The 10,728-nt window shown below is 49.5% G+C and overlaps 33 non-coding genes across 33 annotated transcripts; all 33 read left to right on the forward strand.

Annotated features, from left to right (window-relative positions):
- The first annotated feature begins 85 nt into the window (after positions 1–85).
- On the forward strand, positions 86–204 carry LOC147954804 (5S ribosomal RNA). Its single transcript, XR_015613568.1, has one exon. It is a non-coding gene; the product is annotated as a 5S ribosomal RNA (ribosomal RNA).
- Positions 205–413: 209 nt separating this feature from the next.
- Positions 414–532, forward strand: LOC147954805 (5S ribosomal RNA). Its single transcript, XR_015613569.1, has one exon. It is a non-coding gene; the product is annotated as a 5S ribosomal RNA (ribosomal RNA).
- Positions 533–741: 209 nt separating this feature from the next.
- Positions 742–860, forward strand: LOC147954806 (5S ribosomal RNA). Its single transcript, XR_015613570.1, has one exon. It is a non-coding gene; the product is annotated as a 5S ribosomal RNA (ribosomal RNA).
- A 209-nt stretch (positions 861–1,069) lies between these two features.
- Positions 1,070–1,188, forward strand: LOC147954807 (5S ribosomal RNA). Its single transcript, XR_015613571.1, has one exon. It is a non-coding gene; the product is annotated as a 5S ribosomal RNA (ribosomal RNA).
- A 209-nt stretch (positions 1,189–1,397) lies between these two features.
- On the forward strand, positions 1,398–1,516 carry LOC147954808 (5S ribosomal RNA). Its single transcript, XR_015613572.1, has one exon. It is a non-coding gene; the product is annotated as a 5S ribosomal RNA (ribosomal RNA).
- Positions 1,517–1,725: 209 nt separating this feature from the next.
- Positions 1,726–1,844, forward strand: LOC147954809 (5S ribosomal RNA). Its single transcript, XR_015613573.1, has one exon. It is a non-coding gene; the product is annotated as a 5S ribosomal RNA (ribosomal RNA).
- A 209-nt stretch (positions 1,845–2,053) lies between these two features.
- On the forward strand, positions 2,054–2,172 carry LOC147954810 (5S ribosomal RNA). The gene has a single exon (XR_015613574.1). It is a non-coding gene; the product is annotated as a 5S ribosomal RNA (ribosomal RNA).
- A 209-nt stretch (positions 2,173–2,381) lies between these two features.
- LOC147954811 (5S ribosomal RNA) lies at positions 2,382–2,500 on the forward strand. Its single transcript, XR_015613575.1, has one exon. It is a non-coding gene; the product is annotated as a 5S ribosomal RNA (ribosomal RNA).
- Positions 2,501–2,709: 209 nt separating this feature from the next.
- On the forward strand, positions 2,710–2,828 carry LOC147954812 (5S ribosomal RNA). Its single transcript, XR_015613603.1, has one exon. It is a non-coding gene; the product is annotated as a 5S ribosomal RNA (ribosomal RNA).
- Positions 2,829–3,037: 209 nt separating this feature from the next.
- LOC147954813 (5S ribosomal RNA) lies at positions 3,038–3,156 on the forward strand. Its single transcript, XR_015613577.1, has one exon. It is a non-coding gene; the product is annotated as a 5S ribosomal RNA (ribosomal RNA).
- A 209-nt stretch (positions 3,157–3,365) lies between these two features.
- On the forward strand, positions 3,366–3,484 carry LOC147954814 (5S ribosomal RNA). Its single transcript, XR_015613578.1, has one exon. It is a non-coding gene; the product is annotated as a 5S ribosomal RNA (ribosomal RNA).
- A 209-nt stretch (positions 3,485–3,693) lies between these two features.
- Positions 3,694–3,812, forward strand: LOC147954815 (5S ribosomal RNA). The gene has a single exon (XR_015613579.1). It is a non-coding gene; the product is annotated as a 5S ribosomal RNA (ribosomal RNA).
- Positions 3,813–4,021: 209 nt separating this feature from the next.
- On the forward strand, positions 4,022–4,140 carry LOC147954816 (5S ribosomal RNA). Its single transcript, XR_015613580.1, has one exon. It is a non-coding gene; the product is annotated as a 5S ribosomal RNA (ribosomal RNA).
- Positions 4,141–4,349: 209 nt separating this feature from the next.
- Positions 4,350–4,468, forward strand: LOC147954817 (5S ribosomal RNA). The gene has a single exon (XR_015613581.1). It is a non-coding gene; the product is annotated as a 5S ribosomal RNA (ribosomal RNA).
- A 209-nt stretch (positions 4,469–4,677) lies between these two features.
- LOC147954818 (5S ribosomal RNA) lies at positions 4,678–4,796 on the forward strand. Its single transcript, XR_015613582.1, has one exon. It is a non-coding gene; the product is annotated as a 5S ribosomal RNA (ribosomal RNA).
- A 209-nt stretch (positions 4,797–5,005) lies between these two features.
- Positions 5,006–5,124, forward strand: LOC147954819 (5S ribosomal RNA). The gene has a single exon (XR_015613583.1). It is a non-coding gene; the product is annotated as a 5S ribosomal RNA (ribosomal RNA).
- A 209-nt stretch (positions 5,125–5,333) lies between these two features.
- LOC147954820 (5S ribosomal RNA) lies at positions 5,334–5,452 on the forward strand. Its single transcript, XR_015613584.1, has one exon. It is a non-coding gene; the product is annotated as a 5S ribosomal RNA (ribosomal RNA).
- Positions 5,453–5,661: 209 nt separating this feature from the next.
- On the forward strand, positions 5,662–5,780 carry LOC147954821 (5S ribosomal RNA). Its single transcript, XR_015613585.1, has one exon. It is a non-coding gene; the product is annotated as a 5S ribosomal RNA (ribosomal RNA).
- Positions 5,781–5,989: 209 nt separating this feature from the next.
- LOC147954822 (5S ribosomal RNA) lies at positions 5,990–6,108 on the forward strand. The gene has a single exon (XR_015613586.1). It is a non-coding gene; the product is annotated as a 5S ribosomal RNA (ribosomal RNA).
- Positions 6,109–6,317: 209 nt separating this feature from the next.
- On the forward strand, positions 6,318–6,436 carry LOC147954823 (5S ribosomal RNA). The gene has a single exon (XR_015613588.1). It is a non-coding gene; the product is annotated as a 5S ribosomal RNA (ribosomal RNA).
- A 209-nt stretch (positions 6,437–6,645) lies between these two features.
- On the forward strand, positions 6,646–6,764 carry LOC147954824 (5S ribosomal RNA). Its single transcript, XR_015613589.1, has one exon. It is a non-coding gene; the product is annotated as a 5S ribosomal RNA (ribosomal RNA).
- Positions 6,765–6,973: 209 nt separating this feature from the next.
- On the forward strand, positions 6,974–7,092 carry LOC147954825 (5S ribosomal RNA). Its single transcript, XR_015613590.1, has one exon. It is a non-coding gene; the product is annotated as a 5S ribosomal RNA (ribosomal RNA).
- Positions 7,093–7,301: 209 nt separating this feature from the next.
- Positions 7,302–7,420, forward strand: LOC147954826 (5S ribosomal RNA). Its single transcript, XR_015613591.1, has one exon. It is a non-coding gene; the product is annotated as a 5S ribosomal RNA (ribosomal RNA).
- Positions 7,421–7,629: 209 nt separating this feature from the next.
- LOC147954827 (5S ribosomal RNA) lies at positions 7,630–7,748 on the forward strand. Its single transcript, XR_015613592.1, has one exon. It is a non-coding gene; the product is annotated as a 5S ribosomal RNA (ribosomal RNA).
- Positions 7,749–7,957: 209 nt separating this feature from the next.
- LOC147954828 (5S ribosomal RNA) lies at positions 7,958–8,076 on the forward strand. The gene has a single exon (XR_015613593.1). It is a non-coding gene; the product is annotated as a 5S ribosomal RNA (ribosomal RNA).
- Positions 8,077–8,285: 209 nt separating this feature from the next.
- Positions 8,286–8,404, forward strand: LOC147954829 (5S ribosomal RNA). Its single transcript, XR_015613594.1, has one exon. It is a non-coding gene; the product is annotated as a 5S ribosomal RNA (ribosomal RNA).
- Positions 8,405–8,613: 209 nt separating this feature from the next.
- LOC147954830 (5S ribosomal RNA) lies at positions 8,614–8,732 on the forward strand. The gene has a single exon (XR_015613595.1). It is a non-coding gene; the product is annotated as a 5S ribosomal RNA (ribosomal RNA).
- Positions 8,733–8,941: 209 nt separating this feature from the next.
- On the forward strand, positions 8,942–9,060 carry LOC147954831 (5S ribosomal RNA). Its single transcript, XR_015613596.1, has one exon. It is a non-coding gene; the product is annotated as a 5S ribosomal RNA (ribosomal RNA).
- Positions 9,061–9,269: 209 nt separating this feature from the next.
- LOC147954832 (5S ribosomal RNA) lies at positions 9,270–9,388 on the forward strand. The gene has a single exon (XR_015613597.1). It is a non-coding gene; the product is annotated as a 5S ribosomal RNA (ribosomal RNA).
- A 209-nt stretch (positions 9,389–9,597) lies between these two features.
- On the forward strand, positions 9,598–9,716 carry LOC147954833 (5S ribosomal RNA). Its single transcript, XR_015613599.1, has one exon. It is a non-coding gene; the product is annotated as a 5S ribosomal RNA (ribosomal RNA).
- Positions 9,717–9,925: 209 nt separating this feature from the next.
- LOC147954834 (5S ribosomal RNA) lies at positions 9,926–10,044 on the forward strand. Its single transcript, XR_015613600.1, has one exon. It is a non-coding gene; the product is annotated as a 5S ribosomal RNA (ribosomal RNA).
- A 209-nt stretch (positions 10,045–10,253) lies between these two features.
- Positions 10,254–10,372, forward strand: LOC147954835 (5S ribosomal RNA). Its single transcript, XR_015613601.1, has one exon. It is a non-coding gene; the product is annotated as a 5S ribosomal RNA (ribosomal RNA).
- Positions 10,373–10,581: 209 nt separating this feature from the next.
- Positions 10,582–10,700, forward strand: LOC147954836 (5S ribosomal RNA). Its single transcript, XR_015613602.1, has one exon. It is a non-coding gene; the product is annotated as a 5S ribosomal RNA (ribosomal RNA).
- Positions 10,701–10,728: the final 28 nt, after the last annotated feature.

Below are 10,728 nucleotides of genomic sequence, written 5' to 3' on the forward strand. Positions count from 1 at the left end.
AGCGGCGGGGAAAGCAAAGTACGATCGTCTTTGTAGTGGAGCTGGGAGGGGCAAGCATAAGGGACGAAGACGGGGGTAACATGTCGGATGCGATCATACCAGCACTAAAGCACCGGATCCCATCAGAACTCCGAAGTTAAGCGTGCTTGGGCGAGAGTAGTACTAGGATGGGTGACCTCCTGGGAAGTCCTCGTGTTGCATTCCCTTTTTAAAATTTTTTTGCGCGGCGTGCAAAAGAAAGCTCACGGCCGCGACATATATTTACCACGTTTTATTATTTTGCACGTTTGCGGTAAGTTTTAGCTCGTTGGTCATTATTCACGCGTGTAGCGGCGGGGAAAGCAAAGTACGATCGTCTTTGTAGTGGAGCTGGGAGGGGCAAGCATAAGGGACGAAGACGGGGGTAACATGTCGGATGCGATCATACCAGCACTAAAGCACCGGATCCCATCAGAACTCCGAAGTTAAGCGTGCTTGGGCGAGAGTAGTACTAGGATGGGTGACCTCCTGGGAAGTCCTCGTGTTGCATTCCCTTTTTAAAATTTTTTTGCGCGGCGTGCAAAAGAAAGCTCACGGCCGCGACATATATTTACCACGTTTTATTATTTTGCACGTTTGCGGTAAGTTTTAGCTCGTTGGTCATTATTCACGCGTGTAGCGGCGGGGAAAGCAAAGTACGATCGTCTTTGTAGTGGAGCTGGGAGGGGCAAGCATAAGGGACGAAGACGGGGGTAACATGTCGGATGCGATCATACCAGCACTAAAGCACCGGATCCCATCAGAACTCCGAAGTTAAGCGTGCTTGGGCGAGAGTAGTACTAGGATGGGTGACCTCCTGGGAAGTCCTCGTGTTGCATTCCCTTTTTAAAATTTTTTTGCGCGGCGTGCAAAAGAAAGCTCACGGCCGCGACATATATTTACCACGTTTTATTATTTTGCACGTTTGCGGTAAGTTTTAGCTCGTTGGTCATTATTCACGCGTGTAGCGGCGGGGAAAGCAAAGTACGATCGTCTTTGTAGTGGAGCTGGGAGGGGCAAGCATAAGGGACGAAGACGGGGGTAACATGTCGGATGCGATCATACCAGCACTAAAGCACCGGATCCCATCAGAACTCCGAAGTTAAGCGTGCTTGGGCGAGAGTAGTACTAGGATGGGTGACCTCCTGGGAAGTCCTCGTGTTGCATTCCCTTTTTAAAATTTTTTTGCGCGGCGTGCAAAAGAAAGCTCACGGCCGCGACATATATTTACCACGTTTTATTATTTTGCACGTTTGCGGTAAGTTTTAGCTCGTTGGTCATTATTCACGCGTGTAGCGGCGGGGAAAGCAAAGTACGATCGTCTTTGTAGTGGAGCTGGGAGGGGCAAGCATAAGGGACGAAGACGGGGGTAACATGTCGGATGCGATCATACCAGCACTAAAGCACCGGATCCCATCAGAACTCCGAAGTTAAGCGTGCTTGGGCGAGAGTAGTACTAGGATGGGTGACCTCCTGGGAAGTCCTCGTGTTGCATTCCCTTTTTAAAATTTTTTTGCGCGGCGTGCAAAAGAAAGCTCACGGCCGCGACATATATTTACCACGTTTTATTATTTTGCACGTTTGCGGTAAGTTTTAGCTCGTTGGTCATTATTCACGCGTGTAGCGGCGGGGAAAGCAAAGTACGATCGTCTTTGTAGTGGAGCTGGGAGGGGCAAGCATAAGGGACGAAGACGGGGGTAACATGTCGGATGCGATCATACCAGCACTAAAGCACCGGATCCCATCAGAACTCCGAAGTTAAGCGTGCTTGGGCGAGAGTAGTACTAGGATGGGTGACCTCCTGGGAAGTCCTCGTGTTGCATTCCCTTTTTAAAATTTTTTTGCGCGGCGTGCAAAAGAAAGCTCACGGCCGCGACATATATTTACCACGTTTTATTATTTTGCACGTTTGCGGTAAGTTTTAGCTCGTTGGTCATTATTCACGCGTGTAGCGGCGGGGAAAGCAAAGTACGATCGTCTTTGTAGTGGAGCTGGGAGGGGCAAGCATAAGGGACGAAGACGGGGGTAACATGTCGGATGCGATCATACCAGCACTAAAGCACCGGATCCCATCAGAACTCCGAAGTTAAGCGTGCTTGGGCGAGAGTAGTACTAGGATGGGTGACCTCCTGGGAAGTCCTCGTGTTGCATTCCCTTTTTAAAATTTTTTTGCGCGGCGTGCAAAAGAAAGCTCACGGCCGCGACATATATTTACCACGTTTTATTATTTTGCACGTTTGCGGTAAGTTTTAGCTCGTTGGTCATTATTCACGCGTGTAGCGGCGGGGAAAGCAAAGTACGATCGTCTTTGTAGTGGAGCTGGGAGGGGCAAGCATAAGGGACGAAGACGGGGGTAACATGTCGGATGCGATCATACCAGCACTAAAGCACCGGATCCCATCAGAACTCCGAAGTTAAGCGTGCTTGGGCGAGAGTAGTACTAGGATGGGTGACCTCCTGGGAAGTCCTCGTGTTGCATTCCCTTTTTAAAATTTTTTTGCGCGGCGTGCAAAAGAAAGCTCACGGCCGCGACATATATTTACCACGTTTTATTATTTTGCACGTTTGCGGTAAGTTTTAGCTCGTTGGTCATTATTCACGCGTGTAGCGGCGGGGAAAGCAAAGTACGATCGTCTTTGTAGTGGAGCTGGGAGGGGCAAGCATAAGGGACGAAGACGGGGGTAACATGTCGGATGCGATCATACCAGCACTAAAGCACCGGATCCCATCAGAACTCCGAAGTTAAGCGTGCTTGGGCGAGAGAAGTACTAGGATGGGTGACCTCCTGGGAAGTCCTCGTGTTGCATTCCCTTTTTAAAATTTTTTTGCGCGGCGTGCAAAAGAAAGCTCACGGCCGCGACATATATTTACCACGTTTTATTATTTTGCACGTTTGCGGTAAGTTTTAGCTCGTTGGTCATTATTCACGCGTGTAGCGGCGGGGAAAGCAAAGTACGATCGTCTTTGTAGTGGAGCTGGGAGGGGCAAGCATAAGGGACGAAGACGGGGGTAACATGTCGGATGCGATCATACCAGCACTAAAGCACCGGATCCCATCAGAACTCCGAAGTTAAGCGTGCTTGGGCGAGAGTAGTACTAGGATGGGTGACCTCCTGGGAAGTCCTCGTGTTGCATTCCCTTTTTAAAATTTTTTTGCGCGGCGTGCAAAAGAAAGCTCACGGCCGCGACATATATTTACCACGTTTTATTATTTTGCACGTTTGCGGTAAGTTTTAGCTCGTTGGTCATTATTCACGCGTGTAGCGGCGGGGAAAGCAAAGTACGATCGTCTTTGTAGTGGAGCTGGGAGGGGCAAGCATAAGGGACGAAGACGGGGGTAACATGTCGGATGCGATCATACCAGCACTAAAGCACCGGATCCCATCAGAACTCCGAAGTTAAGCGTGCTTGGGCGAGAGTAGTACTAGGATGGGTGACCTCCTGGGAAGTCCTCGTGTTGCATTCCCTTTTTAAAATTTTTTTGCGCGGCGTGCAAAAGAAAGCTCACGGCCGCGACATATATTTACCACGTTTTATTATTTTGCACGTTTGCGGTAAGTTTTAGCTCGTTGGTCATTATTCACGCGTGTAGCGGCGGGGAAAGCAAAGTACGATCGTCTTTGTAGTGGAGCTGGGAGGGGCAAGCATAAGGGACGAAGACGGGGGTAACATGTCGGATGCGATCATACCAGCACTAAAGCACCGGATCCCATCAGAACTCCGAAGTTAAGCGTGCTTGGGCGAGAGTAGTACTAGGATGGGTGACCTCCTGGGAAGTCCTCGTGTTGCATTCCCTTTTTAAAATTTTTTTGCGCGGCGTGCAAAAGAAAGCTCACGGCCGCGACATATATTTACCACGTTTTATTATTTTGCACGTTTGCGGTAAGTTTTAGCTCGTTGGTCATTATTCACGCGTGTAGCGGCGGGGAAAGCAAAGTACGATCGTCTTTGTAGTGGAGCTGGGAGGGGCAAGCATAAGGGACGAAGACGGGGGTAACATGTCGGATGCGATCATACCAGCACTAAAGCACCGGATCCCATCAGAACTCCGAAGTTAAGCGTGCTTGGGCGAGAGTAGTACTAGGATGGGTGACCTCCTGGGAAGTCCTCGTGTTGCATTCCCTTTTTAAAATTTTTTTGCGCGGCGTGCAAAAGAAAGCTCACGGCCGCGACATATATTTACCACGTTTTATTATTTTGCACGTTTGCGGTAAGTTTTAGCTCGTTGGTCATTATTCACGCGTGTAGCGGCGGGGAAAGCAAAGTACGATCGTCTTTGTAGTGGAGCTGGGAGGGGCAAGCATAAGGGACGAAGACGGGGGTAACATGTCGGATGCGATCATACCAGCACTAAAGCACCGGATCCCATCAGAACTCCGAAGTTAAGCGTGCTTGGGCGAGAGTAGTACTAGGATGGGTGACCTCCTGGGAAGTCCTCGTGTTGCATTCCCTTTTTAAAATTTTTTTGCGCGGCGTGCAAAAGAAAGCTCACGGCCGCGACATATATTTACCACGTTTTATTATTTTGCACGTTTGCGGTAAGTTTTAGCTCGTTGGTCATTATTCACGCGTGTAGCGGCGGGGAAAGCAAAGTACGATCGTCTTTGTAGTGGAGCTGGGAGGGGCAAGCATAAGGGACGAAGACGGGGGTAACATGTCGGATGCGATCATACCAGCACTAAAGCACCGGATCCCATCAGAACTCCGAAGTTAAGCGTGCTTGGGCGAGAGTAGTACTAGGATGGGTGACCTCCTGGGAAGTCCTCGTGTTGCATTCCCTTTTTAAAATTTTTTTGCGCGGCGTGCAAAAGAAAGCTCACGGCCGCGACATATATTTACCACGTTTTATTATTTTGCACGTTTGCGGTAAGTTTTAGCTCGTTGGTCATTATTCACGCGTGTAGCGGCGGGGAAAGCAAAGTACGATCGTCTTTGTAGTGGAGCTGGGAGGGGCAAGCATAAGGGACGAAGACGGGGGTAACATGTCGGATGCGATCATACCAGCACTAAAGCACCGGATCCCATCAGAACTCCGAAGTTAAGCGTGCTTGGGCGAGAGTAGTACTAGGATGGGTGACCTCCTGGGAAGTCCTCGTGTTGCATTCCCTTTTTAAAATTTTTTTGCGCGGCGTGCAAAAGAAAGCTCACGGCCGCGACATATATTTACCACGTTTTATTATTTTGCACGTTTGCGGTAAGTTTTAGCTCGTTGGTCATTATTCACGCGTGTAGCGGCGGGGAAAGCAAAGTACGATCGTCTTTGTAGTGGAGCTGGGAGGGGCAAGCATAAGGGACGAAGACGGGGGTAACATGTCGGATGCGATCATACCAGCACTAAAGCACCGGATCCCATCAGAACTCCGAAGTTAAGCGTGCTTGGGCGAGAGTAGTACTAGGATGGGTGACCTCCTGGGAAGTCCTCGTGTTGCATTCCCTTTTTAAAATTTTTTTGCGCGGCGTGCAAAAGAAAGCTCACGGCCGCGACATATATTTACCACGTTTTATTATTTTGCACGTTTGCGGTAAGTTTTAGCTCGTTGGTCATTATTCACGCGTGTAGCGGCGGGGAAAGCAAAGTACGATCGTCTTTGTAGTGGAGCTGGGAGGGGCAAGCATAAGGGACGAAGACGGGGGTAACATGTCGGATGCGATCATACCAGCACTAAAGCACCGGATCCCATCAGAACTCCGAAGTTAAGCGTGCTTGGGCGAGAGTAGTACTAGGATGGGTGACCTCCTGGGAAGTCCTCGTGTTGCATTCCCTTTTTAAAATTTTTTTGCGCGGCGTGCAAAAGAAAGCTCACGGCCGCGACATATATTTACCACGTTTTATTATTTTGCACGTTTGCGGTAAGTTTTAGCTCGTTGGTCATTATTCACGCGTGTAGCGGCGGGGAAAGCAAAGTACGATCGTCTTTGTAGTGGAGCTGGGAGGGGCAAGCATAAGGGACGAAGACGGGGGTAACATGTCGGATGCGATCATACCAGCACTAAAGCACCGGATCCCATCAGAACTCCGAAGTTAAGCGTGCTTGGGCGAGAGTAGTACTAGGATGGGTGACCTCCTGGGAAGTCCTCGTGTTGCATTCCCTTTTTAAAATTTTTTTGCGCGGCGTGCAAAAGAAAGCTCACGGCCGCGACATATATTTACCACGTTTTATTATTTTGCACGTTTGCGGTAAGTTTTAGCTCGTTGGTCATTATTCACGCGTGTAGCGGCGGGGAAAGCAAAGTACGATCGTCTTTGTAGTGGAGCTGGGAGGGGCAAGCATAAGGGACGAAGACGGGGGTAACATGTCGGATGCGATCATACCAGCACTAAAGCACCGGATCCCATCAGAACTCCGAAGTTAAGCGTGCTTGGGCGAGAGTAGTACTAGGATGGGTGACCTCCTGGGAAGTCCTCGTGTTGCATTCCCTTTTTAAAATTTTTTTGCGCGGCGTGCAAAAGAAAGCTCACGGCCGCGACATATATTTACCACGTTTTATTATTTTGCACGTTTGCGGTAAGTTTTAGCTCGTTGGTCATTATTCACGCGTGTAGCGGCGGGGAAAGCAAAGTACGATCGTCTTTGTAGTGGAGCTGGGAGGGGCAAGCATAAGGGACGAAGACGGGGGTAACATGTCGGATGCGATCATACCAGCACTAAAGCACCGGATCCCATCAGAACTCCGAAGTTAAGCGTGCTTGGGCGAGAGTAGTACTAGGATGGGTGACCTCCTGGGAAGTCCTCGTGTTGCATTCCCTTTTTAAAATTTTTTTGCGCGGCGTGCAAAAGAAAGCTCACGGCCGCGACATATATTTACCACGTTTTATTATTTTGCACGTTTGCGGTAAGTTTTAGCTCGTTGGTCATTATTCACGCGTGTAGCGGCGGGGAAAGCAAAGTACGATCGTCTTTGTAGTGGAGCTGGGAGGGGCAAGCATAAGGGACGAAGACGGGGGTAACATGTCGGATGCGATCATACCAGCACTAAAGCACCGGATCCCATCAGAACTCCGAAGTTAAGCGTGCTTGGGCGAGAGTAGTACTAGGATGGGTGACCTCCTGGGAAGTCCTCGTGTTGCATTCCCTTTTTAAAATTTTTTTGCGCGGCGTGCAAAAGAAAGCTCACGGCCGCGACATATATTTACCACGTTTTATTATTTTGCACGTTTGCGGTAAGTTTTAGCTCGTTGGTCATTATTCACGCGTGTAGCGGCGGGGAAAGCAAAGTACGATCGTCTTTGTAGTGGAGCTGGGAGGGGCAAGCATAAGGGACGAAGACGGGGGTAACATGTCGGATGCGATCATACCAGCACTAAAGCACCGGATCCCATCAGAACTCCGAAGTTAAGCGTGCTTGGGCGAGAGTAGTACTAGGATGGGTGACCTCCTGGGAAGTCCTCGTGTTGCATTCCCTTTTTAAAATTTTTTTGCGCGGCGTGCAAAAGAAAGCTCACGGCCGCGACATATATTTACCACGTTTTATTATTTTGCACGTTTGCGGTAAGTTTTAGCTCGTTGGTCATTATTCACGCGTGTAGCGGCGGGGAAAGCAAAGTACGATCGTCTTTGTAGTGGAGCTGGGAGGGGCAAGCATAAGGGACGAAGACGGGGGTAACATGTCGGATGCGATCATACCAGCACTAAAGCACCGGATCCCATCAGAACTCCGAAGTTAAGCGTGCTTGGGCGAGAGTAGTACTAGGATGGGTGACCTCCTGGGAAGTCCTCGTGTTGCATTCCCTTTTTAAAATTTTTTTGCGCGGCGTGCAAAAGAAAGCTCACGGCCGCGACATATATTTACCACGTTTTATTATTTTGCACGTTTGCGGTAAGTTTTAGCTCGTTGGTCATTATTCACGCGTGTAGCGGCGGGGAAAGCAAAGTACGATCGTCTTTGTAGTGGAGCTGGGAGGGGCAAGCATAAGGGACGAAGACGGGGGTAACATGTCGGATGCGATCATACCAGCACTAAAGCACCGGATCCCATCAGAACTCCGAAGTTAAGCGTGCTTGGGCGAGAGTAGTACTAGGATGGGTGACCTCCTGGGAAGTCCTCGTGTTGCATTCCCTTTTTAAAATTTTTTTGCGCGGCGTGCAAAAGAAAGCTCACGGCCGCGACATATATTTACCACGTTTTATTATTTTGCACGTTTGCGGTAAGTTTTAGCTCGTTGGTCATTATTCACGCGTGTAGCGGCGGGGAAAGCAAAGTACGATCGTCTTTGTAGTGGAGCTGGGAGGGGCAAGCATAAGGGACGAAGACGGGGGTAACATGTCGGATGCGATCATACCAGCACTAAAGCACCGGATCCCATCAGAACTCCGAAGTTAAGCGTGCTTGGGCGAGAGTAGTACTAGGATGGGTGACCTCCTGGGAAGTCCTCGTGTTGCATTCCCTTTTTAAAATTTTTTTGCGCGGCGTGCAAAAGAAAGCTCACGGCCGCGACATATATTTACCACGTTTTATTATTTTGCACGTTTGCGGTAAGTTTTAGCTCGTTGGTCATTATTCACGCGTGTAGCGGCGGGGAAAGCAAAGTACGATCGTCTTTGTAGTGGAGCTGGGAGGGGCAAGCATAAGGGACGAAGACGGGGGTAACATGTCGGATGCGATCATACCAGCACTAAAGCACCGGATCCCATCAGAACTCCGAAGTTAAGCGTGCTTGGGCGAGAGTAGTACTAGGATGGGTGACCTCCTGGGAAGTCCTCGTGTTGCATTCCCTTTTTAAAATTTTTTTGCGCGGCGTGCAAAAGAAAGCTCACGGCCGCGACATATATTTACCACGTTTTATTATTTTGCACGTTTGCGGTAAGTTTTAGCTCGTTGGTCATTATTCACGCGTGTAGCGGCGGGGAAAGCAAAGTACGATCGTCTTTGTAGTGGAGCTGGGAGGGGCAAGCATAAGGGACGAAGACGGGGGTAACATGTCGGATGCGATCATACCAGCACTAAAGCACCGGATCCCATCAGAACTCCGAAGTTAAGCGTGCTTGGGCGAGAGTAGTACTAGGATGGGTGACCTCCTGGGAAGTCCTCGTGTTGCATTCCCTTTTTAAAATTTTTTTGCGCGGCGTGCAAAAGAAAGCTCACGGCCGCGACATATATTTACCACGTTTTATTATTTTGCACGTTTGCGGTAAGTTTTAGCTCGTTGGTCATTATTCACGCGTGTAGCGGCGGGGAAAGCAAAGTACGATCGTCTTTGTAGTGGAGCTGGGAGGGGCAAGCATAAGGGACGAAGACGGGGGTAACATGTCGGATGCGATCATACCAGCACTAAAGCACCGGATCCCATCAGAACTCCGAAGTTAAGCGTGCTTGGGCGAGAGTAGTACTAGGATGGGTGACCTCCTGGGAAGTCCTCGTGTTGCATTCCCTTTTTAAAATTTTTTTGCGCGGCGTGCAAAAGAAAGCTCACGGCCGCGACATATATTTACCACGTTTTATTATTTTGCACGTTTGCGGTAAGTTTTAGCTCGTTGGTCATTATTCACGCGTGTAGCGGCGGGGAAAGCAAAGTACGATCGTCTTTGTAGTGGAGCTGGGAGGGGCAAGCATAAGGGACGAAGACGGGGGTAACATGTCGGATGCGATCATACCAGCACTAAAGCACCGGATCCCATCAGAACTCCGAAGTTAAGCGTGCTTGGGCGAGAGTAGTACTAGGATGGGTGACCTCCTGGGAAGTCCTCGTGTTGCATTCCCTTTTTAAAATTTTTTTGCGCGGCGTGCAAAAGAAAGCTCACGGCCGCGACATATATTTACCACGTTTTATTATTTTGCACGTTTGCGGTAAGTTTTAGCTCGTTGGTCATTATTCACGCGTGTAGCGGCGGGGAAAGCAAAGTACGATCGTCTTTGTAGTGGAGCTGGGAGGGGCAAGCATAAGGGACGAAGACGGGGGTAACATGTCGGATGCGATCATACCAGCACTAAAGCACCGGATCCCATCAGAACTCCGAAGTTAAGCGTGCTTGGGCGAGAGTAGTACTAGGATGGGTGACCTCCTGGGAAGTCCTCGTGTTGCATTCCCTTTTTAAAATTTTTTTGCGCGGCGTGCAAAAGAAAGCTCACGGCCGCGACATATATTTACCACGTTTTATTATTTTGCACGTTTGCGGTAAGTTTTAGCTCGTTGGTCATTATTCACGCGTGTAGCGGCGGGGAAAGCAAAGTACGATCGTCTTTGTAGTGGAGCTGGGAGGGGCAAGCATAAGGGACGAAGACGGGGGTAACATGTCGGATGCGATCATACCAGCACTAAAGCACCGGATCCCATCAGAACTCCGAAGTTAAGCGTGCTTGGGCGAGAGTAGTACTAGGATGGGTGACCTCCTGGGAAGTCCTCGTGTTGCATTCCCTTTTTAAAATTTTTTTGCGCGGCGTGCAAAAGAAAGCTCACGGCCGCGACATATATTTACCACGTTTTATTATTTTGCACGTTTGCGGTAAGTTTTAGCTCGTTGGTCATTATTCACGCGTGTAGCGGCGGGGAAAGCAAAGTACGATCGTCTTTGTAGTGGAGCTGGGAGGGGCAAGCATAAGGGACGAAGACGGGGGTAACATGTCGGATGCGATCATACCAGCACTAAAGCACCGGATCCCATCAGAACTCCGAAGTTAAGCGTGCTTGGGCGAGAGTAGTACTAGGATGGGTGACCTCCTGGGAAGTCCTCGTGTTGCATTCCCTTTTTAAAATTTTTTTGCGCGGCGTGC

This window comes from Triticum urartu, unplaced genomic scaffold (genome assembly GCF_056163025.1).
Source record: "Triticum urartu cultivar PI428250 unplaced genomic scaffold, HENAU_Tu73 scaffold117, whole genome shotgun sequence".
Taxonomy (NCBI): Eukaryota; Viridiplantae; Streptophyta; class Magnoliopsida; order Poales; family Poaceae; genus Triticum; species Triticum urartu.